This window comes from Castanea sativa, chromosome 7 (assembly GCF_040712315.1).
Source record: "Castanea sativa cultivar Marrone di Chiusa Pesio chromosome 7, ASM4071231v1".
Taxonomy (NCBI): domain Eukaryota; kingdom Viridiplantae; phylum Streptophyta; class Magnoliopsida; order Fagales; family Fagaceae; genus Castanea; species Castanea sativa.
The window spans coordinates 32,863,626-32,889,259 of record NC_134019.1 but is presented as its reverse complement, the minus strand read 5'-3'; the positions used below and the strand labels follow the sequence as shown (position 1 = coordinate 32,889,259).

The 25,634-nt window shown below is 33.0% G+C and overlaps 2 long non-coding RNA genes across 10 annotated transcripts in view; one reads left to right on the top strand and one right to left on the bottom strand.

The window, feature by feature from the left end:
• Positions 1 to 2,303: 2,303 nt before the first annotated feature.
• LOC142643031 (uncharacterized) lies at positions 2,304 to 25,628 on the bottom strand. Of its 9 annotated transcripts, none has more exons than XR_012845804.1 (13): positions 25,285 to 25,628; positions 21,958 to 25,125; positions 17,998 to 19,490; positions 17,578 to 17,766; positions 16,594 to 16,753; positions 14,123 to 14,185; positions 13,973 to 14,027; positions 11,195 to 13,633; positions 9,919 to 10,028; positions 8,775 to 8,859; positions 8,490 to 8,673; positions 6,529 to 6,583; positions 2,304 to 3,005 (listed from the first exon to the last, which is right to left on the bottom strand). It is a non-coding gene; the product is annotated as an uncharacterized LOC142643031 (long non-coding RNA). The 9 variants fall into 9 exon arrangements; XR_012845806.1 differs by having other exon boundaries at positions 8,490 to 8,859; positions 17,998 to 18,315; positions 18,434 to 19,490; XR_012845807.1 differs by having other exon boundaries at positions 8,490 to 8,859; positions 17,998 to 18,488; positions 18,930 to 19,490.
• Positions 25,349 to 25,634, top strand: part of LOC142643032 (uncharacterized) — an 88,873-nt gene continuing 88,587 nt past the window's right edge. Inside the window, exon 1 of the long non-coding RNA XR_012845811.1 lies at positions 25,349 to 25,430. This is a non-coding gene — a long non-coding RNA (uncharacterized LOC142643032). The remainder of the gene's footprint in view (positions 25,431 to 25,634) is intronic.

Sequence of the window (25,634 nt, the reverse complement as noted above, 5' to 3'; positions counted from 1 at the left end):
GTTCTTTAGAATGACTGGGCGTAAAAGGCACGTAGGCAGTGAATCGGGTTGAAAGTAAAAGTTGCCAAAAACTGGTGGAATGCTCAAGTATATCACAATTTTTCCTCATGTAGACAAACCATGAGTTAAAGTCTTTTAACTAACAATAAATAGCTATACATAATGAAAAATCAGTGTTTAGCATAAATGAAGTTGCAAGCACAAACTAAAGACACTAGCATGTTTTTTTTTTTTGATAACCAAGGCACTCGCATGTTGGGAAAAGAATAATGATTTCAATTGATAAAAACAGATTATTGCCTTATGTCCTCATATATAAAGATTCAAGAATTCTACGCACTCTGTTGCATAAGAAAATCACCATTTCCCCTCCCTATATAGTGTAGACACATCATCACAAATCAAGATTGTGAATCGCAATTTCCCCTTCTGTAGACACATCAAGATTCAAAACTTCTGACAAATAGCAAGACATAAATAAAAGTATAAAACTCCAGGTGCCGGCTGACAGAAAATGATATCAATGATGAAATAGACAACAAAAAGCTAGACTTCAATTAACAAAAACAAAGTTGCAGGCTGACTAAGGAAAAACACACAAGCTGAAACATTATTATTCAACTATTATGAAGAAGATAAATAAATCAATTGATAAGAAAGATTATTCCTTAGGGCCTCATCAAACACCATCCCAAGTAGACGTACCATACTTAAACATATTAAACAGATTGATTTAGGGGTAACAAAATCATAAAAATCCTCGTATCCCAGAGTATGACCCAAAAATACAAGAGTGCAAATAAGGAAGCACCATCGACTAATGCAAAATATCATATGAGGCTGTAGAGCAAATGACAAATTCAAAATTGCAAATCTTGAGTTCTAACAAGTTGTGATGAGTGCAAATGGATGACAGTAAAAAAAAAAAAAAAAAAAAAAAAAAAAGGAGCCTGAAATATCCACAATAGAAGCACCCATTTTCATTTAGTTAGATTTCTTAATCCATAGTAACCAGCCAGCTCAAAATAAAAGGGGGCAAAAAAAAGTTCACATATTTATGCTCCTATAGAAGAGTACCAAATTGATTTAGAGAAACCAAACCTTACTACAACAAACAACATTAAATTCCATAAAAAAAAATTAAAAATAAAAACCTTAAAATTCTATAAATAAAAAATTAGAGCAAAGAATATTATAATATTTTAGGGATCAAAGTTAAAATACTCGCAAAATGGCTTTTAAAATGACTTTAAAATGGTTTGATCATAAATGATTCAAAGATGGCTCAACCAGTGGCAACTCTAGAAATTTTTTTTAGGGTGGTCACTAAGAAATTTAAACTATACAAAATCTAATAAAGAGACAACTTGAATATATTAAGTTCACAAAAAAAAAAAAAACCCACAAATACATTAAATATTACAATTTTTCTATACTAACAAAGTGACAGGAAAAAAAAAAGACTAATAAGAAATAAAGTGGAAATTAAAAATTGAAAATGCTAAAATGATAATAATAAAGTGATCACAACAATTTCACAACAAATTATGCCACAAGCTGTTATTGGTGGATAACATGTTAATGTTGAACCCAAATTATAATTAGTAATAACTTACCACATAATTTTTATTGTGAAAATATTTATTGTAAAAATATTATGGATATAACATTACTCTTATTTTTGTTAAACTCAAATTCTGATGATTCTTAAGTCAAGGTATTTAACATTTTTATTAGGATGGTCAAAATTAACCTAGTATATAATTTTATTTTATTTTTGTAAGTAAATAAATATTCTCAATTCAGGTACTCACAGAACAAATTATTTATATAATTTTTTTTGCCAAGTAAAAAAAAAAGATTGGCAAGTGAGACCACCCTCACATACAAGTGGAGCCGCCACTGAGCTCAACACCACCCCACCCTGCTCAAAATCCCCCCAAAAACAAATCTTGAAAACCCCAGTGAAATTGGCTGTAATATCACTCCAAAATCCATAGAGGTAACAGTCAACTGAGTTAATCCATTAATAAAGGGCAAAAAAAATACCAAACATCAGACTTTTACATAGATTTACGATTCCTTGGTTTTGATAAAGGCATACAGATTTCTCACATAAATCAGGAAACAAAGGAAGGCATCCACTACTTCATTTACAAACTCACTATATGAAGATGATTCATATATAGCATTTCCATGAGCAGTATATCAAATGGCTAACCTAGCACACCATATAATAAGCCTGCTAAAACTGCCCATTCCCCAGAACCAACAGAAACAAAATCCACTAAAGGTCACATATGTACCAAGAGCCCAAAAATTTATTTCCTCATAGTCCAATCCAAAACAAAATATTATAAGACAAAACAACTTACAGAACCGGTTACAACATAGTTAATTCCCCAAAGAATGAGGTTTAGAACAGCAATACATTTTTTTTTTTTTAAATGAATCCAAGAATCACTTAAGTGAGAAATATCTACAACTTAGCCAAGCACACCGGGCAAGAACTTGCAAAACCTGCTCCAAGCACTCTGCGTGAAACACCTACAAAAGTAGCCGTTGCAGATCCAAAGAACAAATTCAAACGGAAGAGATATAACAATTAATACTATTTTAAGCTCAAAAGAGCACCAAGATGTCAAATAATGTATGCTAGATAGAGTAAGGGAGCAAATATTGACAAGCTCCCAATAAAACTTCTGAGCTGTGTCTCTACAAGATAAAAGATACTGTTTTGTTCAATGAAAGAAAATATAAGACAATAAAATCACAAAATTTATAGAGCATGGCACATACTGATGCCTCGGAGAGCAGAACCACATATGAGGTCAAAGAAAATAGAAAGATCCCCAACAAAAGATAGCATACCACGTAAATGGGCAAGGAAAAAAATCTCTTGCTAAATACTAAAACTAACCAAAGCACCACTGCACAAAACCCGATCCCACTTCACTGAAACCATCTTTCAAAAGACTAACCACAAAATTGAACCTTCAATGGACCTGGGGTATCAATGAAAGATAAGTGCTACTTTCATAAAAACAGATTGCAAGAATCAAAAATAACCAATGAAGTACATGACACTAGGAATCAAAGCATAACTACAATCACATCATGCTTAGCCAAAGAAAGAAGCCTCAGTTTAAGAATTCTACAAAAATAAACAAAAACCAGGATGTTCGTTCCCGAGCCTAAATTTCCTGAGTGGACATTTTTCATGACTACACACAATTTTGAAATATAGACAAATAATTTCCAAGGAATTCTCAATTTTTCAAACCAAATGTCCATGATCCACTCATTTGAAATATAGCAAAACTTCGGCATAATATTTAGAATAATTACATATAGACATATACTGCATTTAAAAAATAAAATATTAAAGGAAGCATGAAAGAAGGAACGCCAAACACAGCTGCATAAAACAGACAAAAAAAATTCAAACAAAAGAAATATCTTTCGCATGAACACAATACACCATTCAATGCAAAGGAGCATAAATTGTAAATTGTAAACCAAAGCAAGTAATTTATCCATGGGAACTGAGATATTATTAGTTCTCTCCACTTCAATCAAATTTACACCATTTGTTGATAATGTTTGTCCTTGTAAGGCAATCTCATAGGACACATGGCACTTAAGCAAAGAACAATCCAACAACATAATAGCATCACTTTCCATGAGACTCCAAATTGGATATCCTCACAATCTGGATATGCCCACCAAAAGAAAAAAAACATGACACCAAAAAAGTTTTCTTATAACCTAAGAGCAAGAAAGATTAAAGACTTCTACACACTGCTGCGCAAGTAAATCACTATTTCCCCTCCAGTAGTAGACACATCGAGATTCAAGACTTCAGACCAATGACAAACAGCAGGACATAATGATCCAACAATACAAGAGAAAACTATGTAACTTTGAAACCCTACCAATTCAACCATAGAGTGGACATAAGGAAGCACAGCCCCACACTTCATGGAATTTATGCTATGTTTGGAAGTTTTGAGAGAGAGAAGAGTAGAGGGAAGGAGAGTGGTGGAGAAGAGAGGAGAGAGGAATGGTTATCCTCCACCTTGTTTGGATGTTTTTAAAATTAAGTAAGGGAGAAGAGAATAATTAGTCTTTTCATTTGTTATTTTGTTAATATAGTAAGGGCAAATTTGGTAATTCATTTGGTCAAACATTTTTATCCTCCACTCTCCCTCCAAATCTCTCCAATTTGGGGGAATTAAAAATGAGGGGTTAGAAGTAGTTCAAACCTCTCCACAAATCCCTTCCCCTCCTTCCTTAAAAAACGTCCAAACAAGGTAATTTAATTACTCTCCCTCCCTCTACTCTACTCCCCTCCTTTTTCCAACATCCAAACATAGCATTAGAGAAAAGCAAGTCCTTATAGCATGCATATCTTTTTATTTTATATGGCTGCTAATGACAATAAATCACCATATTGACCAAATGAAGAATTGAAATCTCAAGTTCTAAAAAATTGTGACAAGTGCAAGTAGATGGTAGTAGAAAAAGAAACAAGTGCCATTAGGTCCACTGGCTGAAACTAAGATGAGGTAAAGAGATCTTATTGCAGAATCAAACTTCCGCCATTAAGTCCAAAAAAATTCTGCTTCCTGTAGGCATGTATGGATTGAGATTTAACACACTCCTAAAATTGCAGAAGTAGACAAAAAAAAAATTAAAAGAAAAAAAAAAAAGGAAGAACTCATCTCTATAAGATAAATACAAGAAAGTCAAAATCAGTTTCACCTTCTGTAAACAATCAAAATTAAATTATCAACATTGCGTTCATAAAACCACAAAGAGAGCACCACCAGCTTATAAAGACGCATGTGTTACTCATTGCTCATATAATACAGTCCAGAATAACAAAGACTGAAGACATCAACTTGGTTCGACAATAACATAAGATTACAAATTATGATGCAAGTTCTCCATTTAACTCCCAGAAAGCCCAAATGTAATTCCCAGAAAGCCCAACTCATATGGAAGCATAAACCTATACTTTAAAGGCATTTAAATAGCAGACAAGTTTAAACCAAGCTATAGCTATCTTACATAATTAACCAAAGACAATAAATCATCATATCAACCAAAGCTCCCAAAACCACAAGAGGTTTCTTAACTTCTAAAAAGTTGTAAAAAGTTCAAGTAGACGGCACTAACAAACATGCTGAGTACTGCTGGAATCAGTAATGACTACAGAAATGCAGACTGAAATGCAAACAATACAAGAATCAACCACCCAACAATAAGGGAAAGGAAAATTTTCTTATTTGTGCCACTAAAGAAGACAAACCAGATCAATCTATAAAACCAATTTTGCAGCAACAAACTCCTTAAAAACTGCCAAGTACCAAAATCACCAAAATAAATTAAAATGGAACAGGATCATATTCAAGGGAAAAACTTCATATACTTATAAACAAAAGGTTAAAAGGTACAAGAAAGAAATAAGGTGTTACACAACACATGATGCTCCAGTATATAGTTGTAAAATCTTCAGACTAATAAAAAACTTGGTTCAACATGGGATGCATCTGGCTACTCCTATTCAGTTATTAGGATATCAATAAATAAATAAAAATCTACGATATCCAGAGACAAAAGTTAAATCCATGTAATTGTAAGAAAGCTTTATAATCCACTCAAAAACTGAAGCCTAGAAAAGCAATCACAGGCCCAAATATTAGAAAGAATTAAATCAAGAAGTTCTTCCCTATAATTCTAATCATTATAGGAGACAAAAACAAAAAGAGGAGGATAAGAGATCTTATTGCCAAATCAACTCCACTACTTAAGTTGCCCAATGGTAGGAAAATCCAACTTCCTGTAACCAATAAGTAGCAATGCCAGATTAAATCCAAATTAGATATGGGGCAAGTATCACTAGAAGCAGAGATTAACAACAGAAACAAGACACTAAGACAAATGCACAAGCACGGAATGAAAGTGCAATCCCTCAGTTGTGCAGGCATTAATTTCCCACAAGAGAAAACTGAAAATACATGCATTCCAAAGCTACAATTCCGGAGAACTCTAACTTTAAAAAATCATAATAAAAAAAATATAAAAAAATCAAAGAGGAAAGAAAAGAGCAACACTACTCAAAACACAAAATCATATGTATGATTGAAAATAGACAAAATCAAACTAGCCTTAGTGAAGGCACCACAAGTGCATCTGAAATACATCATACCCAAACAAATAGATAAATCCACATAATGCAGACAGACAATACACACAATCCTAAGAATACAAACTGACATGTGTCCTGAAAAAAAAAAAAAAAAAAAGAGCAAAAGATAATAAGAATAAAGAGTCAAGCAAGTAGTTAAAGAGGAAATTACTGTCGATCTAAAATACAAAAGCAAAAAGGTTAAATGATAAATAACTATAGTCAATATAAGCCATTTATGTTACTTAACAAAAAAATATATAAGCCTTTTAAGTTATAATAAGGGAAATGAAAGTTTACACATTTAACCTCCCATACAAGAGAACCAAACTGACCTAGATGCCAAATTTGCTGCAAAAAATGCCTTGAAAAGTAGCCTAGCACCGAAATCTATAAAACAAATTGAACAACCATGAATAGTAGACATATTCGAGGAAGAGTATATCAAAAGATTAATAAGAGAAGAACGAAGACGAAAGAATAAAAGGAATTTTCAATTGTCGCATTCGATTACACAGTTCAAGCACCATTTTTAAGCAAGACTTTTACAAAAACTCTGTTGCTCAAGTACAACAAAGCCAAAATCACAATTTCCTCTCCAGCATACATATCAAGTTTAAATAATCAATCATTTTTGTTTCAACATACAAAACAATTGTGGGAGCTAGGAAAGTACTCTTCACAACCACAAAATAAACATCACCAGCTTATAAAGAAGTCTTGATGGCATCTGTTCACTCATTTGCTTTGAATTGGAAATCAATCAGCAACATATTATATGAATAATGATGCAAAATTCAAAAACGTAAGTTAAAAGCATTTCATTCACAGAAAACCCCAACTAATGGCAATTACAGGACAAACCAATAACCTATATAATTTTCCCTTGGCAACAAAAGCGCCGGCATCAATCTACCTACCCCACACCAATAAGAGGAATCTACCTGTCCAATACCAACAAGAAGCATGATCAAAATCCAATGTTACCCGGTGAATAGGAATTCAAAAATACCTTAATCTAATACTTAAACCTCCACTAGTCAAATGAAGAAGAAAATTTAAATCTATCTACTCTTTTCATAAACCAATGCCAAGAAATGCATTGCAGGCTGACAAACTAAATATCATATCATATCAAATACTATATATAATAGCAAAATCTGAGAGAAAGTAAGTCCCTACAATTAAGGATGTGCTGACATGTAGGAAAAAAAAAACCAATTAGAAATCTGCCATGTTACCAGTCAAAAAATACAGAAGAAAAAGCAAAAGGTTTTGCCTTTTGGGTCTTCGGGATTTAAAAAATCAAGTGTTGCATTCCTTCCCTATTGAAAGAAAAATGCTTTAGTGAACCGTTACATTAAAAGAAAAAACACTTAAGCAGGGACCGTTAGCTGCCAACTTTTATCAATAAACACTGCCTAAAATTCTTTCAGCCAATTCATAGAAATCTGAAACAGCGTGATCCTAGGTAGTTGTGAAATTTACTACAACGGCCATCTTCCATTCAAAACCTCAATTTATACTTACCTTTTGTACCATTTTTTTCCCTGCAAAAACAGTGATGGAAGTTCCAAATTAAGGTTCTGCTCTTCTACAAGAATTATTTACTCAGGAAAGAAAGTCATTGGATTTACTGCAGCAAGTCAAAAGGTGACAATTGTTTGCAGCAAGTCGAAAGGTGACAATATATTTCATGTGCTATTTTTTTATGAGACCAAATAATATATAACATAAGAATAAAAATAAAAACACTGAAAACTTGAAAATGTTGGCAGAGAAGCACGGTGAAAAGGGAAAAAAGAAAAAAAAAATAGAAAAGAAAAGATGATGGGAAGGGAGTTCACAAAGGCCCACTGACAAGGAAGAAAGAAATAACTGAAAAAGAGTAATGGAGAAAAGGAAAAGTGATTTAACAGGAATAGTAGAGGTGAGATAAATATCAATCATGGATGGGATTGGGAATAGTAAGAGCGATTTAATAGGACCCTTCTTCAAAGGATCATACTTTAAAAAATACTCAATATGTGTCTTTATTTACAAAAAGACCACTTTATTGCTTTATTTTTAAAAATAATATAATCTCTTTATTTATTTATGCTTTCACTTTAAAAAAAAAATTAAGAGTCATTATACATATTGGGTCCTATAAATAAAACACTATTAAATTTATTAAGTTTACTTCCATTTACTTTGTCTATACATCTAATTATTTTTTTCTTTTTTCTTTTTTTGGATCCATCACGATCCAACAATACAAGAGAAACTATATAACTTTGAGACCTTACAAACTCACCTATAGAGTGTACATAAGGAAGCAGATACTCACACTTCTCAGGCATTTAGAGAACAGCAAGTCTTTAAAGCATGCAGATCGGATATATTATAAAGCCAAATTATTGCCAATCACAGGGCAAAGCAAAAACCAGTATTATTCTACCTCCACAACCAAATTTGGATCACCGTCACTGTCAATCTACCTGACCCATATAAATAAGAGATGAGTTGTCCCAATCAGAATGATCAAAACTAAACAACACTGTATTACAAAAGGAAAAGAATTGCAATGGAAGTTTCAAACCATCACAGGCAGATACTAACAGGAGGAAAAGAGATCTTATTGCAGAATCTAATTTCCTCCATAAGTCCAAAAACAGTTCTGCTACCTGTAGACATGTCAGGATTGAGATTTTAGCACTCAAAATAGCAGAAGTTGCCATAAAAACTTTCTTTCAAAGAACTCATCTTTACAAGATAAATACAGGTATCAAAATCAGTTTTGCCTCCATTAAACAATCAAAATTAAAATTATCAACATTGTGTTCATAAAACCACAAAGAGATCATCACCAACTTATAAAGGCACATGTGTTGCTTAGTGCTCAAATAGTGCAGAGTCCAGAATAACAAAGACTTCAGACTAACCACTTGGTTCAAAATTGACAAGATCTGCCAACTCACTTTCTATGATGAGGAAATCAATCGGCAATAACCTAAGACTACTGATTATGATGCAAATTCTTCATGTAATGCCCAAAAGGCCCAACTCATGCCAATCACCACGGCACATGATCTGCCCACACCAATAAATGTAACTACTAAAAAAAAATCATATATCAGCTTGCCAAAACATAATGACTAAAAATCGAATGAGTCAGCAGGACAAGGGAACAAGAATTCAAATGAAAGTTTCAAACCCTCATTGAGTGTGACTAGAATTTATAATCCTCAAGGGAACCAAATCCTAAGAAATGCATACATGTCCCAAGTATTAGAAGGAATTAGAACAATTGGAAAAATATCCTTATAATTCATTTGATTGTAGCATAGAATAAAGAAAAGAAGGGAGGAAAAAGGAAGCTTATCGCCAAACCAAACTCTACTGCTTGAGCTGCCTGGCACCAAAAAATATCCAGTGAGAATTTTTCACATGGACCCAAAATTGCAAAAGTTGCAAAAACGACTAGAATTGATGACATTCAAAACAACCATGTTTGAAGCTGGCTGCTTTCATCTTATATGACTGCCCAATGATGATATTGAATACCTTAGGTTCTTAAAGGTAGTAAGAAGTGCAAGTAGACAGCAATAGAGAAAGGAACCAGGACAAAAATGTTAAGTAGTTCTATAATTAGTTAAAACCAAACAAATGAAGCCTTAAAAACACACAATGCAAGCACCAATTTTCATTTACAATGTTAATTGAATTTTTAAACTTATCATTACCAGCAAGCCAACAATAAGGGATTGTGCTCCTACAGACAAGAACCAAATCGATCTAAAACAGCCAACTTCACAAAAACAAATGCCGTCACAGAGCTGTCGAGGACCAAAACCTATAAGTAAATTGAACAAGGAACAGTATAGTGTCATGTTAGTAGGAACACTATACTAAAGGACTTATAAGCAAAAATGTGAAATTCAAGAACCAAAAATTAAAAAAGAGCTTTCTTATTGTTGCAGTCAATGCAGCCGAGTTCAAAAAAAGTAAGACTTCTATACTAACTCAGCTGCACAACTACAAGAAAGTCCAACTCAATTTCCCCTGCTGTAGATAGATCAAGATTAAAATAATCAACATTGTCCACACAAAACAACAAGATGGACATCTACAGCTTATAAAGAAACATGTCAATCAGTGCTCATATATGAGACCAGAAATAGCAAAAACTTCAGACTGAAAATGAACCTGATTTGATATTGACAGTATCTGCCCACTCACTTTCTACGACAAGGAAAGCAACCAGCAACAATCTAAGGTTACAAATGATAATGCAATTCTAGAGACATAAATTTGACCCGTTCCTACAAAGCCCAGCACATGCAAATCATTACAGGATAAAGCAAAAGCCTCTATTATTTTTCCCTGGCACGGCTACAAACTTTGTTAATTTACCTGCCCCACAACAATAAGAGGCATTACCTTATTAAGATTGAATGAGAAAAAAAATTAAACAAGACAGGACAGAGGAAATGTAATTGCTAGGGAAATTTCAAACCCTCACCGGGTGGGACATTGAATTTATGGCTGCCCAGAAAAGCAAAGCCTAACAAAAGCAGGCCCAGATATTATAAAGTATTAAAAGAGCCAAAAATTGTATGATTCTTATGATGGCAAGAGAGAGATGAAAGCGGGACGAAAAGAGAGCTCATCACTATATCAAACTCAACCACTTCTGCTAAGTACCCAAAAAGAAAATACTGGTTCCTGTAGATTTGAGGAATAGATTTTTAACATGCACTAAGAATTTCAAAACAACCAATAAATGAACTACTATATTTCGGTATAAATATAATCCAACAAATATAAAATAAATACTTATAACACCGAAAGCCTAACTCTTCCCTATTGCCAGATATTTGGCGACACAGAAAAAAATCAACAACAGTCCAACTTAACAAATTATGACACAAATCCAGATATATAAAGTGAATTCCTTGTAGTTCCCAAAAAGTCCAACTACTGCTAAGAGAAGAGAAAGAAAAACCTGTATTGTTTTACCTCTACAACCAAATTCAGGTCACACATGGCTATATTACTGCTCCACACCAATAAGAGGCATCAGTGGCTTAAACTGGGTATTCATTACTGCAGTTGCCAACACAAAATGACCAAAATTAAATGAAACAAGTAAAAGGAACAAAAATTACAATAGTAGTTTCAAAACCTCACTCAGGAGACTAGAACTTGTAACTCTCCTAGGAAAAGCATTCACACACCCTATTAGAAAGGCATTAAAACAAGAAAAAATTATCCTTCAAATTCTTATGATTGTAGCAAAGGAAAAGGAAGTAACATAAAAGGGAGAAAAAGAGAGCATATTGCCAAATCAGACTCCACTGCTTAAGCTGCATACCACAAAAATAATAAATAAATAAAATGTTGCATTCAGTAGAAACATAATAAGGCAAACCAAATTGGATATGAAACTCCCAACACAGGATGACCAAATGGACGTAGAAAGCTCAAACCTTTAGTGGCATATAATTCATATGATTGAAGGAGAGAATAAAGAAGACAATGGGGAAAGAAAATATTGCTTATCGCCAAACTAAACTCCATCACTAAAGCTGCCAACAACAACAAGCCTTAAGCTGCCAAGCACCAAAAAATATTCCCAATGAGATTTTTTCACATGCACCTACAATTAAAAAAGTTGCATAACGAATAGAAGAACTCTTCCGTACAGGGTAAATCTTATATTTTTCTGGCATTCAAACAACCATTTTTAAAGCTGGCTGCTGCTATCTTATATGACTGCCCAATGACAAAATTGACAATCTTAAGTTCTTAAAAGCTGTAATAAGTGCATGTAGACAGCAGTTAGAAAAAGGATCAGGGACAAAAATGCAAAGTAATGCTGGGATTATTTAAAACCAAACAAATGGAGCCTAAAATACACAAAATGCAAGCACTTGTGTTTTTTTTTTACAATGTTGATTAACTTTTAATACTCATAATTACCAGCCAGCCAACAATATGGAATTGTGCTCCTATAGAAAAGAACCAAATCGATCGAGGAAAGTCAACTTCACCAAAACAAATGCCTTAAAAGAGCTATCGAGGACCAAAACCTACAAATAAACTGAACAAGGAATAGTATAGCATCACAGCTAGTGGGAACACTATATTAAAGGACTCATAAACAAAATGAAAAATCAAGACAGTGTGAGATTTCTTATTGTTGTAGTCTACACAGTTTAAGTTCGAGAAAGATTCAAGACTTCTACACAAACTTGCCAGCTCAAGCACAAGAAAATTCAAATCAGTTTCCAACCCTGTAGGCAGATCAAGATAAAAATAATCAAACATTGTCCACATATAACAACAAAATAGACATCACTAACTTATACAAAAGCATGGCAAAAACTTCAGGCTCAAATATGAGTCCAGAATGGCAAAAACTTCAGTTTGGATATGGACTTGGTTCAGCAATGACAGTATCTACCCGCTCACTTTCTACAACTAGGAAACTAATTAGCAACAATCTAAGGTCACGAACTATGATACAAACCTTTCCGAACGAATTAGCTCCTTGGTAATCGTAATCTATGACGCAAACCTTTCAAACTTTTATCAAAAGAACTATGATGCAAACTTAAGACATAATTTAGATCCATGTCATTCCAAGGAACCCCAAATCATGCAAATGAAGACAAGATAAAGCGAAAAAATTGTATTATTTACCCTCAGCAACCATCTTAAGGTCACAAACTTTGTCATTTACCTATCCCACAACAATAAGAAGCTTTACCATATTCAATTGAACAAAACAAGACAGAGGAACAAAAATTGCAAGGAAAATTTCAAATCCTCACTAGGTGAGACTGAACTTGTAGCAGTCCAAAAAACCAAGCCTAAGAAAAGCAATTATAGGTCAATGAAATAGAAAATTAAGACGAGCCAAAAATTGTATAGATCTTATAATTGCAAGAGAAAGGACCAAAAAAAAAAAATCTTGTAAACATATAAGAAATAGATTTTTGTCATGCACTAAGAAAGCAAAACAACTAATAAAAAACTACAATATTTTAGTAGAAACCAATTATTATCATGATAAATTATTCTAACTCTGAAAACCCTCTATCGCCAAATATTTGATGACAGTAATATCAATTAGCAACAATCCCAGTTCATAATATATGACACAAATTAAGAAACATAATGTTAATTCCATGTAAGTCCCAAAAGGTCCAACTAATCTAGGAGAAGAGAAAGCAGAACCTGTATTGTTTTCCCTCTACAACCACACCCAAGTCACACGTAGTTATATTCTTGCCCCAATCCAATAAGAGGCATTGCTGGATTAGCCTGGGAATTCATTATTGAGGTTGCAAATGCAGAATGACCAAATATTTAAATAAGCCATCAAGAAAAAGGAACAAGAATTGCAATAGAAGTTGATCACCCTCACTCAATGAGACTGGAATTATAATCCTCCTACGAAAGCCAATCACAAACCCAAGTATTAGAAAGAATTAAGAAAATAAAAAACTATCTTTCAAACTCTTATCATGGTAGCATAAATAAAATGAAATAAAACAAAAAGGAAGGAAAGGAAAGCCTATTGCCAAATCAGATTCCACGGCTTAACCTGCAAAGTACCATGAAATATATATATATATATATATATATATATATATATATATATATATATATATATATATATAACCTGCTCCCTGTATTAACACAATAAGTCGCAAACCAAATTGGATACGGTGGATGATCAGTTCCCCTTAAAGCCAAAAAAATCAACACAAACAAGACAAGAAGACGCACCCTTGGTGGCATTGGCATTGACTTCCCGCATGAGCAAACTGAAAAATACAGAGTCCTAACCACACAGTTCAGGCCAATATTAAATTACATAATAGTACTTAAAAGCATGTCTCATTCAAAAACAAATAATAAATAAAAAATCAAATAAACCTTAGGTCCACTGCAAGCAAATTCAGCACCCCCAGAATTAAATAAACCCTAATAGTGCGTAACCTGGGAAGCACAAAATCCAAGCAAGGGATAAAAAAACATTTAAAAAAAACCAACATTATTATTTGAGGAAAGTAAAAAGTCATGAGAATAAAGATCAAAAGTATAATCTAAAACACTGGCAAAAAGGTTACGATAAACAACAATAATCAATATAAAAAACTTTTAAGTCACAATAATGGGAAAAGTACCAATATGAATTAATTGCGAAAACCAAAGAAAAGTGTGATGTCAGTCCTACAATTTGTTTTCCTCACTCATAAATATCTTAATCCAATACATATAACTTCAAATTTTACGATAAGAATAATGACATACAGAGATAAAGAGAGATTAATTAATGCCTTAGGTCCCCAACAAACTTTATTTCAAGTAGGATACCAGATTGATTTAGAGAAGTCAATTTTGCTGCAACAAACAGCCAAGCACCAAAATCTATAAAATAAATTGAACAAAAACCCTAAATAGTATCATGTTTGGGCAAACAATGTTTTAAAAGACTCATAAGCATAAGGAGAAATCAAGAGAAGGGAAGAGATTGCTTATTGTTGCAATTAACACAGCACAAACTCCTGCTCAGGTATGTTAAAGTCCAAATCACAATTTTCCCCGCCTATAGACATATTGTTATCAATGACACCAAACATCACCCTCTCAAATTTACAAAACAAACATTGGCAGCTTATAAAAAAGAATATTGTTGTTTAGTGAATTTGAGTCCAAAATAGCAAAACCTTCAGACTAACAAAGGATTAGGCAGGATGTTGACAGCATCTTCTCATTTTCAATGACTACAAAATCAAATCAGCAACAAGTCAAGATTACAATTATGATGCAAATCCAGAGAGATAAGTTAATTCCAGGAAGCACTCCTCATGCCCATCACTACAAGATAAAGAAATATCAGAATTATTTTCCCATGACAGCCATATATAGGACACAATCTTTGCTAATTTACCTGCCCAACACCATTAAGACACATTACAACACTGAAATGCAATGGAAGTTTCAAAACCTCTATAAAACCAACACCTAAGAAAAGCAATCACATACCCAAGTATTAGAAAGAAATTAAACAAGAAATAAATTATACTTATAATTCTTATGATTGTAGCAGAGATTAACAATGGACTAGGTTAGACAGTATCTGCTCACTTTTGATGGCTACAAAATGATCACCAACAATTCAAGATTATAGTTATGATTAAAATCCATGGACACAAGTTAATTCCAAACACATCGATCCAACGTACATGCCTTAAAAAATAAGCAAAGAAACAAAGTCCATCATAGGAATTGAACAAGGGACAAGATAATGTTCTTCAAGGATTAAAAACGTGAAATCAAAAGGCTTCTACACACTCCTGCTGCAAAAGTAGATCACAATTTTTCCTCATGTGACACATCATGATCAAAGACTTTGAACTAGCAATAACTAGCAACACATAATGAAACTCCAATGTTTAGCACAAACTAAAGAAACATTCAAGCAAAAACATTAAGCTTCACATGTTGGGGAGAGAATGATGAGATAAATTGATAAAAAGAGATTAATGCCTTAGGTCCTCATATAAAAATTCAATACTTCTATGCGCTCTTTTGCGCAACTAAATCACCATTTCCTGTGATGACAATAAATCGATATTGACTATGATGAAAATTCAAAGCCCAACTCATGCAAATCACCATAGGAACTACCCACACTAATAAAAGGTATTACCACATGAATTAGATATAAGCTTGCCAAAATAGAATGACTAAAGTTGAACCAGAAAGCAAGACAAAAGGACAAGAATTTCAATGGAACTTTTGAACTCTCGTTGAGGGAGACTGAAATTTATAATCCTCAAGGAAATCATATCGTAAAAAAAATCATATATTGCCCAATATAAAAAAATAAAAAATAAAAAAAAGGGAAAATATCTTTATAATTCATTTGATTGAGGAGAGAATAAAGAAAACAAGGGCGAAAGAAAAGATTGCTTATCGCCAAACTAAACTCCATCACTTAAGCTATCAACAAGAACAAGAAGCCTTAAGCTGCCACAACAAACCAAAAAAATATCCAGTGAGATTTTTTCACATGCACCTACAATTGCAAAAGTTGCATAACGAATAGAAGAACTCTTCCATACAAGGTAAATCTTATATTTTCCGGGCATTCAAACAACCATTTTTAAAGCTGCCAGCTCTTATCTTATATGACTGCCCAATGACAAAATTGACAATCTTAGGTTCTTAAAAGCTGAAATAAGTGCATGTAGATGGCAGTTAGAAAAAGGAACTGGAGCAAAAATATGGAGTAATGCTGGTATTAGTTAAAGCTGAACAAATGGATCCTAAAATACACATAACGAAAGCACCAGTTTTTTTTTACGATGTTATTTTAACTTTTTAAAACTCATAATTACCTGCGAGCCAACAATAAGGAATCATGCTCCTATAGACAAGAACCAAATTGATCGAGGAAAGCCAGCCAACAATAAGGAATCGTGCTCCTATAGACAAGAACCAAATGAAAGCCAACTTCACCAAAACTAATGCCTTAAAACAGCTATCGAGGACCAAAACCTATAAATAAATTGAACAAGTAATAGTATAATATCACTGTGAATGGGAACACTATATCAAAGGACTTATAAGCAAAATATAAAATTCAAGACAGTATGAGTTTTCATATTGTTGTAGTCTACACGGTAAGTTTGAGAAGGATTTAAGACTTCTACACAAACTCAACTCTTATTGTTGTAGACTACACAGTTTAAGTTTGAGAAAGATTTAAGACTTCTACACAAACACAACTGTTCAAGTACAAGAAAGTCCAAATCAGTTTCCACTCCTGTAGACAGATCAAGATAAATTATCAAACATTGTCCACATAAAACAATTAAATCCAACTTATACAGAAGCATGTCATTAGCTCAAATATGAGTCCCAAATGGCAAAAACTTAAGCCTGAAAATGGACTTGATTGGACAATGACAGTATCTACCCACTCACTTTCTAAAACTAAGAAATTAATTAGCAACAATCTATGGTTACGAACCATGATGTAGACCTTTCTGAAGGTATTAGCTCCTTGGTAATCGAACCCAATGATGCAAACCTTTCAAAATTTTATCAATAGAACTATGATGCAAACTCCTTAAAATAGTTGCTGAGGACCAAAATCTATAGAATAAATAGAATAGAGAATGTATAGTAGGGAACAGTACATTGAAAGACTTACAAAAAAAAAAAAAAAAAAAGTGACATCAACAGAATAACATAAAGATTTTTTCTTTTTTATTTACAATTTTGACTGCTGTACACATATCAAGATCAAAATGATAAAAAAAATCGTCCTCACAAAACTACAAAACAAACATCTCCAACTTCTGAAAAAGCATATGTACCTCAGTTGATAAATATGAATCCAGAATACTTCAGAATAAGAACACTATCTTCTCACCCAATTTCTATGACATCAATCAGCAACAATCTAAGGTTACGAACTATGATGCAAATCTTTCTGAATGAATTAGCTCCTTGGTAATCGTAACCTATGAAGCAAACACCTTAAAACAGCTGCTGAAGACCAAAATCTATAAAATAAATGGAATAGAGAATGTATAGTAGGGAACAATATATTGAAAGACTTAAAAAAATAAAAAATAAAAAAAAGGTGAGATCAATAGAACAACATAAAGAGTTTTATTTATTGTTAAAGTGAATAAAGCCCAACTCCAAATTACAATACATATCAAGATCATCAAAATGATAAAAAATTTTCCTCACAAAACGGACATCTCCAGCTTTTGAAAAAGCATATGTACCTCAGTTGATAGATATGAATCCAGAATAGTTCAAACTAAGAACGGTATCTTCTCACCCACTTTCTATGACATCAATCAGCAACCAGATTATGATATGTATTTCCTAGAAACCCACACCAATGAGAGCGTTACCAAATATTATAAAAGACGAGATGCAATGGAAGTATCAACCCTGAACCAGAATTTATAGTCCTCTTGAAAACCAAAGCCTAGAAAAGCAGTTGCAGGTCAAGTATTAGAATGGGTAAACAAGCAGAAAACTATCCCTATAATTCTTCATCAAAATAACAGAAAAGAAGCTTATCGCCAAATCAAGCCCTGTCACAGACACAAAAAATTCTTGTAGTTTAGTTGCAATATAAGATAAATCCATATAGTTCTAAAAGGAAAGCTCTCTTCCACAATAGGCATACACAATAATGCAATAAATCAATACCGTCTCCCTCTGCAATTTCTCAAAAAAACGATAACCAGCTTCATCGAGAGATTATCTGTAGGAAAAAAAAAATTATTTTTTAAGAAAATTTCTAGTCGTAGTCCTTTTATTTGTCACTATTTCTAACCTACACAAGTGTAAAAATAGAAATATACTATTTTTAATGTTTTTTTTTTTTCCACCAATCGAATGAATATGTCATGTGCATAATTTTTTCCCCCATTTTAAACTTCAGTTTTTTTATAAGGAAAGGGGGGGGAAGTCTTGGTTCGACACGGATGGCATCTACTCAAACATTTCTATGACCAGGAAATCAATCAATCAACATACCATTTTTACAAATAATGATGCAAAAACCAAATACATAGATTGAAAGAGAACAGAATTTTTACAAATAATAATGCTAAGACCAAATGTGTCAGTTAAAAGAATTTGACTCACAAAAAGCCTAAGTCATGCCAATCACAGGACAAACCAATAACCTAAAGAATTCTACCTGGGCAACCACAAGATCAGCATCAATCTACCTGCACCATACCAAAAAGAGAAATTACCACATTCAAATAAGCGATGACCTTGCAAACATAAAATGGCCCCAAATTAAACCACATTTAGCATCAATCAATCTCTACAGAAGTTTGGTGCAACAAGGAACAAGGATTCCTTTTGAGGGAACAATATGTTAAAAGACATATGCGCAAAAAGTGAAATCAAGTAAACAAGAAAAGAGTTTTGAATTTTAGACCCATAATTACCAGCCAGCCAACAATAAGGGAAAGTAAACTTAATGTATTATACTCCAATAGAAGAAACAAATTGATCTACAAAATTGTAGCAAAAAAATTGATCTACAGAAGCTTGCTGCAACAAACACCTTTAAAAAAATAAATAAACCACGCACCCAAATCTATTAAATAAATGGAATGAAGTCATACCTGAACCATTCTTAATCTACCTGTCCCTCGACAAATGCCTTAAAAAGAAACCATGCACGAAGTCATTCCTAGAAAGCCTAACTCATGTTATAGGATGAACCAAAAAAGCAGTATTATTTTCCCTGGCAACCATATTAAGGTCAAAAACTTTGTTAATCTACCTGTCCCTCAACATCAACAGGCATTAGCACATTCAAATTGAATGACCAAAACTTAAACAAGAGAAGACAAAGAAACAAGAAGAATCGCAAGCGAAATTTCAAGCCCTCTCTAGGTGAGACATGAATTTATGGCTGTCAAGGAAACCAAAGCCTAAGAAAATAATTTACAAGCACAAGTATTAGAAAGAATTAAAACAATACAAAAAAATTATAATTCTTATGATTGCAAGAGAGAATAATGAAAGCGGGCAGCAAACAGAGCTTATCACCAAATAAAAAGTTCAGTTTATTAAAGCTGCTAAGCTCAAACACACAAAATTAAAATAAAATAAAAAAAACCTAGTTCCTGTAGACAAACAAAGAATAGATTTTTAACATGTGAATTGCAGAAGTTGCAAAACAACAAATGAAAGAACCTTATATTTCAAAAGAACTTAAACAAGCCAAAAGTTTTTTGAGTTCTCATGATTGCAAAACATAATGATGAAAGCAGGAGAAAAAGAGAATTTATCAACCTAATCAAACTTGGCTGCTTAAACTGCCAAGTACAGCAGAAGAAGAAGAAAAAACAGTTCTATAGACATATAAGTAAGAGAATTTTAACATGCACAGAGAATCACAGGAGTTGCAAAACAACAAATGAAAAAACTACAATATTTCAAAGAATGCAAAAATATAAAGATAAATCCTTTCTAACTCAGCAAGCCAAGCTCTTCTCTGTTGCCAGATATTCGGGGACAATAAAATCAAGTAGCAACAATCCAAGTTAACAAATTACGATGCATACCAATGTAACTCCTAGAAAGCCCACAAATGTCAGGAGAAGAGAAAGCAAAAGCTTTCCCTCATAAAGCATATTCAAGACACACTACGATTATAATTGTGGACTACAACAATAATAAGCCATCCCAGATTATGCTGTGAATTCATTATTGAAGTTGCCGACACATAATGACCAAAAATAAAAGAACACAACAAGACAGGAAGAAAAATTGCAATAGAAATATCAAATCCTCACTTTGCAAGACTTGGAATTATAATTCTTCTCAAAAATGAAACCTAGGAAATTCAATCACAAACCCAAGTGTATACTTAATTATTATGCTTGAGGGAGAGAAACAAAGGGGAAGAAAAAGGGAGTTTATCACCAAACTCAGCTGCTTAAGCAGTGAAGCACCCCAAAAAAACATTCCTGCTTCCTGCATACAGACAATGTGACAATCCAAACAAGAAATAGAGCTACTAGCACAACATAACCAGGTTCCACTAGAAGCAAGAAAACATCAATAGAAACAAGACAAGAAGACAAATGTACGAGTGCTATGTGAAAGATGACCTACATGAGCAAACTTAGAAAAACAACTCCAGCTACATAGTTTAGGGTAATTATAAATTATAAGATTTTACTTCTAAAATAAAAAATAAAAAATTTTATAACGACCAAGACTACTCAAAAGCATGTTTCATCAAGAAGAAACCAAACAAAATCAACCTAGCTAAAGTACCACAAATGCATCACCACTTAAATTAAAAAACTGACAAAGTAGACAAGCAAGACATCCAATCTCCAATAATAAAAATGTAGATTAAAATAATTATTCTTTATTTTTTTATTTTAAAGATTGCAAAGAAAGAGAATATATATATATATATATATATATATATATATATAACAGAAAACCAAAAACCTCTTAAGGGTCAAGCAAGTAGTTAAGGGAGTATTAGGATCAAAAGCGAAAACTAAAACACAGCTGCAATAGAACCCTGTTCTCAACCCAATGTCAGTCCAACAAATTGCTTTTCTAACTCATACATATCTCACTCCAATACTTAAAACTTCAAATTAAGAAAAAAAAAAATAATGAAATCAAGACATAAAGAGAGCTTATTACCTGAGGTCCCCCAACAAACTTTGCCACCCAAGTAGATATACAACATGAAATTGTTTAAACACAAGAATGGGGGCAACAGAGCCATAAGCACCAAAATATCACCCCCCCCCCCCCCCCCCAAGACAATCCAACCACACAAACCACATCCATAGAAGTTATAACTTTGAAACCCATACAAAAGACACAAGGAAGCATAGACATGTACTGTTCTGGAATTTAAGGAGCAGCCATGTTTAAAGAATGCAAATATTAAACATATATGGTTGCCCAATAATGAATCACAATTTATTCTTTATTTTTCACAATATAGACCAAAGCTAATGGCAATAGAAAAAAATGATCTTAAGTTCAAAAGTTGTCATGAGTGCAAGTTGATGGCAATAGAAAAAGGAATCAGGACAATCGTAATGAGCAATGCTGGAGTTTATTAAAGTCAGCAATTTTCATTTACAAATTGAATTTTAAAAACTTGGAACACATAATAACCTGCCAGTCCTTTTTCTTCCATACTTTCCTTGAATGGGGCTTAGTTTTACCTTCATGCACTTCCTTGTCCCTTCCTGTTCTTCTTGATCATTGTAATTTAGGTTACTAATTTCTGCCACAATAGTCCATTTCCAGTGTACTTAGGTTGGCTATTCCTTAATAAAAAGTTCTTACGTTATTTATCAAAAAATAAATAATAACCTGCCAGACAACAATAAGGGAAGAGACAGTATGAATATTTGGGCTCCTAATAAAGAAGATCAAATTGATCTAGAAAAGTAGACATCGATCCAACATACATACCTTAAAAAATCTGATAAATAATAACCTGCCAGACAACAATAAGGGAAGAGATAGTATGAATATTTGGGCTCCTAATAAAGACGATCAAATTGATCTAGAAAAGTAGACGTTGATCCAACATACATACCTTAAAAAATCTGCAAAGAAACAAAGTCCATAAAATAAATTGAACAAGGGACAAGATCATGTTCAAGGGTAAAAGAACGTGAAAACAAAAGAGAATGATAATCGAAAGACTTTTACACACTCGCTAAAAAAGTAAATTATAATTTTTCCACCTATAGACACATCATGAGTAAAGTCTTTGAATTAGCAATAGATAGCAGGACATAATGAAACTCCATTGTTTAGCACAAACTAGAGAAACATTCAAGTAGAACTTCACGTGTTAGGGAGAGAATGATGAGATAAATTGATAAAAAGAAATTATTGCCTTAGATCCTCGTATAAAAATTCAAGACTTCACTTTGTTGCGCAACTAAATCACCATTTCCCCTGTAGAAACATCAAGATTGTAAATCACAATTTCCCCATCTGTAGACACATCAAGATTCAAGAATTCTGACTACCAACAAATAGCAAGATATAATAAACCTTTAGTTGTAGGCTAATATAAATGACATCAATGATGAAATAGACAACAAATAGCAAGACTTCAATTAACAAAATGAAGTTGCAGGCCAACAAACTAAAAAAAGCTATTATAAAGAGAATAGTGAAATCAACTGATAAAGAAAGATTATTGCCTTAGGTCCTCGTCAAACTCCACCCCAAGTAGACATACCATACCTACATATATTAAACAGATTAATTTAGGGGTAACAAAATCATTAAAACCCCCCTATCCCAGAGCATGATCCAACAATACAAGAGAAAACTACATAACTTTGAAACCCAACCAACTAACCTATCCAGTAGGTATAAGGAAGCACAGACCTAAACTTCCCTTGTATTTAGAGAACAGCTATTTTTAAGGCATGCAAATCTTATCTTATCAATCTGCCAATGACAATAAATCGATATTGACTATGATGAAAATTCAAAGCCCAACTCATGCAAATCACCACAGGAACTACCCACACTAATAAAAGGTATTACCACATACGAATTAGATATAAGCTTGCCAAAATACAATGACTAAACTTGAACTAGAAAGCAAGACAAGAATTTTAATGGAACTTTCAAACCCTTGTTGAGTGAGACTGAAATTTATAATCCCCAAGGAAACCAAATCCTAAAAAAAGCATATATTGCCCAATATTAGAAAACACTATGGAAAAATATCTTTATAATTCATATAATTGAAGGAGAGAATAAAGAAAACAAGGGGGAAAGAAAAGATTGCTTATCGCCAAACTAAACTCCATCACTTAAGTTGTCAACAAGAACAACAAGCCTTAAGCTGCCAAGCAACAAAAGAAAAACAATTGCAAAAGTTGCATAACGAATAGAAGAACTCTTCCATACAAGGTAAATCTTATATTTTTCTGACATTCAAACAACCATTTTTAAAGCTGGCAGCTCTTATCTTATATGACTGCCCAATGACAAAATTGAAGATCTTAGGTTCTTAAAAGTTGAAATAAGTGCATGTAGATGGCAGTTAGAAAAAGGAACTGGAACAAAAATGCCAAGTAATACTGGGATTAGTTAAAGCCGAACAAATGGATCCTAAAATACACATAATGGAAGCATCGGTATTTTTTTTACAATGTTATTTTAACTTTTTAAAACTCATAATTCCTAGCGAGCCAACAATAAGGAATCATGCCTTAAAACAGCTATCGAGGACCAAAACCTATAAATAAATTGAACAAGGAATAGTATAATATCACAGTTAGTGGGAACACAATATTAAAGGACTTATAAGCAAAATGTAAAATTCAAGACAATACGAGTTTTCTTATTGTTGTAGTCTACACAGTTTAAGTTTGAGAAAGATTTAAGACTTCAACACAAACTCAACTGCTCAAGTACAAGAAAGTCCAAATCAGTTTCCACTCCTGTAGACAGATCAAGATAAATAATCAAACATTGTCCACATAAAACAACAAAATAGACATCACGTACTTATACAGAAGCATGTCACTCAGAACTCAAATATGAGTCCAAAATGGAGAAAACTTCAGCCTGAAAATGGACTTGGTTGGACAATGACAGTATCTACCCACTCACTTTCTACAACTAGGAAATTAATTAGCAACAATCTAAGGTTACGAACTATGATGCAAACCTTTCAAAATTTTATCGAAAGAACTATGATGCAAGCACCTTAAAATAGCTGCTGAGGACCAAAATCTATAGGATGGATATAATAGAGAATGTATAGTAGCGAACAGTATATTTAAAGACTTATAAATAAAAAATAAATAGATAAAGACATCATTTTTTTTTTTTAAACAATTTTGAAAGCTGTACACATATCAAGATTAAAATGATAAAAAAATTGTCCTCACAAAACTACAAAACGAACATCTCCAGCTTCTGAAAAAGCATATGCACCTCAGTTGATAAATATGAATCCAGAATACTTCAGACTAAGAACACTATCTTCTCACCCACTTTCTATGACATCAATCAGCAACAATCTAAGATTATGATATGTATTTCCCAGAAAGCACACACAAATAAGAAGGTGTTACCAATGTTAGTTTCAACCCCTTACAGAGTGAACCAGAATTTATAGTCCCCTTGAAAACCAAAGCCTACAAGCAGTCATAAAAGCAGTCACAGGGCAAGTATTGGAACGGATTAAATTATCCCTATAACTTATACCCAAATCAAACCCTGCCACGGAAACAGAAACTCAGAATAGCAGGAGTTGCGATAGAAGATAAATCCATATAGTTCTGAAAGGAAAACTCTCTTCCACAAGAGGCATACACAATAAAGCAATAAATCAATACCGTCTCCCTCTGCAAAAAAAAAAAAAAAAAAAAAGGATGACCAGCTTCTTGAACGAAACCCAGGTTAACCATAGAAAACCAGAGAGATAAATCCATATAATTCTGAAATTCCTGAAATTTCTTGAAACAAAACCTAGAAAATCACCGCCAAGGTATTGAAAGAAATACCTAATTCGCAAGTATTAACATAAATCCAGGTAACTCTGACAGCTTAAAAACAGATCGATCACTGATCACCAACGTATACAAGATAAATCCATATAGATCTGAAATCCCTTTGCAATTTCTTGAAAGAAAACCTAGAAAATCGCCAGGTATTGAAAAAACAAAACCCTAATTTGCAAGTATAAACATAAATCCATTAAAGCTCTTTTCCACAAGATAGCACCAACAAAATCAAATCCGATTCGTAACAAAGAAAACCTGAATCTCTGAAAGCAATCATAGACGTATTGAAAGATGGAGATATCATCGTAATCGATAACGAGAATAAAATTTAAGTTTATTGAAGAATATCT